This window comes from Colobus angolensis, unplaced genomic scaffold (genome assembly GCF_000951035.1).
Source record: "Colobus angolensis palliatus isolate OR3802 unplaced genomic scaffold, Cang.pa_1.0 Scaffold699, whole genome shotgun sequence".
Classification (NCBI taxonomy): domain Eukaryota; kingdom Metazoa; phylum Chordata; class Mammalia; order Primates; family Cercopithecidae; genus Colobus; species Colobus angolensis.
Window position 1 is genome coordinate 78,812 of NW_012120698.1, and position 4,794 is coordinate 83,605.

Consider the following 4,794-nt stretch of genomic DNA (forward strand, 5'->3'; position numbering starts at 1 on the left):
CCAAATTTAAGCCATTGGAACTGCCTCTACCTAGAAAAACAAACCAAATGCAATACATCACTGGAAAAATTGCAGAATAGTACCTTCATGAAGAGCTTGAAAGATGCAGGGGTGGTGATTCCCACCACATCCCCATTTAATTCTGCTATTTCACCTGTGTAGAATACAAATGAATCTTGGAGAATGACAGTGGATTATTATAAGCTTAACCAAGTGAAGACTCCAATTGCAGCCGCTGTGCCAGATGTGGTTTCATTGTCTGAGCAAATTAACACATCTCCTGGTATCGTGCATGCGGCTATCTGGTATCTTTTCCTCCATCCCTGTCCATATGGCCCACCAGAAGCAGTTTGCTTTCAGCTGGCAAAGCCAGAAATACACCTTCACTGTCCTATCTTGAGGGTATACCAACTCTAAAGCCCTATGCCAGAATTTACTTCAAATGGATCTTGATCACCTTCCCCTTCCACAAAATATGCTGGTCCACTACATTGATGACATTATACTGATTTCACCTAGTAAGTGAGTAGTAGCAACCACTCTAGGCTTATTGTTAAGACATTTGTCTGTCAGGGAGTAAGAAATAAACCATAAATAAAATTCAGGGGCCTGCTACCTTAGTGAAACTTCTATAGGTCCAGTGGTATGCAGCCTGTTGAGATATCACTTCTAACATGAAGGATAAGTTGCTACATCTGGCCTCTTCCACAACTAAGAAAGAGACACAATGCCTATTTGGATTTTGGAGGCAACACATTCCTCATTTGGGTGTGTTACTCTGGCCCATTTACCAATTAACCTGAAAAGTTGCTAGTTTTGAGTGAGGCCCAGAACAAGAGAAGGCTACGCAACAGGTTCTGGCTGCTCTGTCACTTGGACTATATAATCCAGCAGATCCAATGGTGCTTAAGATATCAGTAGCAGATAAGGATGCTGTTTAGAGCCTTTATCAAGCCGCTATAGGTAAACTGCAGCACAGGCCTTTAGGATTTTGAGCAAGGCCATGTCGTCATCCACAGATAACTACTCCACTTTTGAGAGACAATTCCTGGCCTGCTGCTGGACCTTAGTACAAACTGAACACTTGATCATGGGCCACCAAGTTACCATGTTACCCAAGCTGCCCATCATCAACTGGGTTATATCTGACCCACCAAGCCATAAAGTTGGGCATGCATAGCAGCACTCTATCATAAAATGGAAGTGGTATATATGTGATCAGGCTCGAGTATGTTTCAAAGGCATAAGTAAGTTACATGAAGAAATGGCCTAAATGCCCATTGTCCCAATCTGCTCCTGCTATATTGCCTATTTTTTCAAAGTTTCCTGGTTCTACAACTTGCAGGCAGTAGACTTCTCAGCCTCCAAAATCATGTGTGCCAATTCCCAAAATAAATCTGTTTCTCTGAGATATACATTGGTTCTGTTTTTCTGAAGTACCCTAATACAGAGATCTTTCCCTTTAATATGCATGCACATTTACATTTATAAAAGTGTGAAAAGGAATACAACATTTTAAGTGTGGTTTTTACCCAGTGGTAGGATTACACTGCTTCTTCATTCTGTTCAACTATACATTATGATTCTAGGATTTGTTTGCCCAGAAAACAGAAATGAAAGAAAAAAATGTTATTACAAATCAAATTTTAAAATATGAATTACATATTTATCTACTGAAAACACAGCAAAACTGAAATAATTATAATACCCAGTTTAGAGCCTTTTGCAGAGAACTGGGTACCCTTTTAGAATGGAAATAACAGAGTAACCGTGTAAGTTGACACAACTTTATAAGTGGGAATTTGACCACAAAGTATAAGCTCTTAAAAATGATCTATAATTTTGTTTTTAATGCTAGAAGTATCTGTTATGGAACAGATTATGGATATAACTGTAAATTTAGGTAAAAGACAGTCAACATAGTGGTCTGAAATTAAAGGATAATTGAGGACAAATAAAATTTCCGACCATGTAGGAACGAAAAAAATGAGCGAATTCATATACACAATAAATATTCAAAGACTATTTTAAATGATATAAAAAAAACATGAAAATATATGAGGTTTATTATTAAACAAAGATTCCAGAAAAATGTAAAGATGTAAAGCATGATTTGGTATTGTGTATATACACATATGTAAATCATAATATGTAACAATACATACATATTGTACAATGCTCTCTCTCCGTATATATATATATATACATAGGTATGTATGTATATGTATATAATACAATCCTAGAAAGCTACTGATCAAAACATTAAAAGCAGCACTAAAGATAGGGTTATAGGTAGTTTTAAATTCTTTTTCTTATAGCCAGAAATTGCTAATATTTTGTAATAAAACTTTATTATCTATTTAATTGAAAAAGTGTAAAAATTAAAATCATATGTACTATATAGCAGCAATGGGGTACTCCATATTTGTTTGTAAGAATGTTTGTTCAGGAAACAATACTGAATGAAAGCAATGATTTCAGCATCAGAATATTCTTAGTGGCTTTGGTTTCAATGAGGAAACACCAGAAACAACAAACACCCAAATCTATCAAAATTGGAGGAGAGATGAAGGTGAAATCTATTGAAATAGATCCATGGCATAGATCAAAAGGTTGGCAATTATTATATATGGATAGGAGAATGATTATTGATTTTTATTTTTCCTATGAATGTTATTTGATTTCTTTTAAAAGTGAAGTTTCATTATTTGAATAACAAAACAAAACTTTTAAAAAAATTAAAAAGAAAAACAAAAAGTGAGATATGGTCCTCATAGCATTATATTGGCAAAAAAAAAATAATAATAATAATAAAGTTTAAAATATCCAAAGAGATACTTGTGCAGGAAATGGACATTCTCTAAAGTACTAGTGGAAATGTAAATTGGTGTATTCAGGCTACTTGATAATGTAGTTAAAGAATATTAAAAGGTTTCTACTTTTCAACACCCCTTTTAAGTATTTATCTTAAGTAAATAATACAAGAATGCTGCTGCAGAATTATTTACCACAGATTCATGTTTCTGGGAAAAATTTAGGAACTACTTTTTAAAGCCCAACGTGAAGAAACACTTAAAAAAACAATTCTGATCCACTTATACAATGGCAGTGAGTTGCAGGAGAATATTTAGTAGCAAAGGATGTTTTAGATGTATTTACCATATACTTAAACAAAAATTTTGACAGAATACTTTCACTATGAACACATAGAATATACATTTAGTATAGAATATATTCAGTATGATTTTATAATGGTTTTAAAATTTACAAAAGGCAAAGCCTGCAAAGGCATAATGTCTTTAAAGTGGCTATTGTGCATATATAATATGCGTGTCTTTTTAAGGTAACGCACTTGTAAAACGAAATAAATTTTTAAAACTACAAGCCTAAATAATTTCCCATAACTTAAAAAAATACTAACTTAAGGAGATGATCAAGGAAATATGCATTCTGTTACACTGTTGGAGAGCATAAACTTTGTGGAAGAAGTATTTGGCAACAGAGAGCAAGGTATATAAGGCAATTAAATATTTCTTGATGTCAGCAAACATTCAGCTCCAAAAGTGTTACGGAAAAGCCATAGCCATTAAAAAATATATCGAGGGGCAGGATTTTAGAAATTATAGTTCATCTGTAAAATGAAACACTAAGTAAAAATAAAATTATAGGAGACTATTAAAGAATTTGGAAAGATGGTAAGTAAAATTTCTTATGCTGAAAATATACCACAATGAAACATACATCCTATATTACATTTTTGGAGGTATTAGTTATTTTCATGTATGTCTCAAATGCTTCTAAAGTTTTTTCTATTTTCGTCAAGTGGTAGAATCAAGAATGATTTTCAATTTTTTCTTTAGAATATTTTAAAAAATGCTTTTAGTTGATAATGTATTGTCTGCATAAAGATGAATGTTTAAAACAAATAGAAACAAAAAATCTCAAATTATAAGTAATTTAATATCAAGTCTCAAAAACTGTACAGGTATCCAGGTACACTCACAATATCTGCGTAGTTTATGAGGGTAAATTGGTACTATCTTTATCAAAGGTCACTTACTAAAGAAGGAAAAAAAAGATTTTGAGCCTCCCAATCTTTTCATCCTTCAATTATACTATGAACGTTTGTTCAGGAAATAAACATGAATGTAATGTTTGTGCACTGTGATCCTGTTGGCAGCTTTGGCTTGCATAAGAAAACAAAATGAAACAACCCAGATGTCCAACAATTACTTAAAACAAATATATCCCTATATCTATATCTAATATGTACATATATCTATCACTCTATCCAGCCCAATCACACATTAGATCACTAAACATCCATGAAAACTATTTCAGAAGAATATTTAATGACATGAAAGTTCAAGAATATCTATAAATCTATGTCTATAATATATATTTATGTGTGAAAAAGCAGATATTGAAACAGTATATACAATAATTTCACATATATATCACATAAAATTATGGGGCAGATACAGATGAAAATGTTTCAGGAATGTATAAGTAATCATCAGAAACGATTACGGGTGACATTAATTTTCCTCTGTTAACTCGTCTGCTTCGTGATTTTTTTTTCCTGCAATGACGCTGAATTAACTTTTCTGACAAAAGGGAAAAGGACAGGAAGTGGGCAAAGGGGAAGGGGGTATTAAACAGTGTTGGATTGCAGCAAAACCACCGAAGACAGCGAAATACCCTTTGCAGCCCGCCAAGCTGGCCAAGACACACATGCACACACTCACACACGCACACACACACAGGCACACACGCACACATGCACACATACAT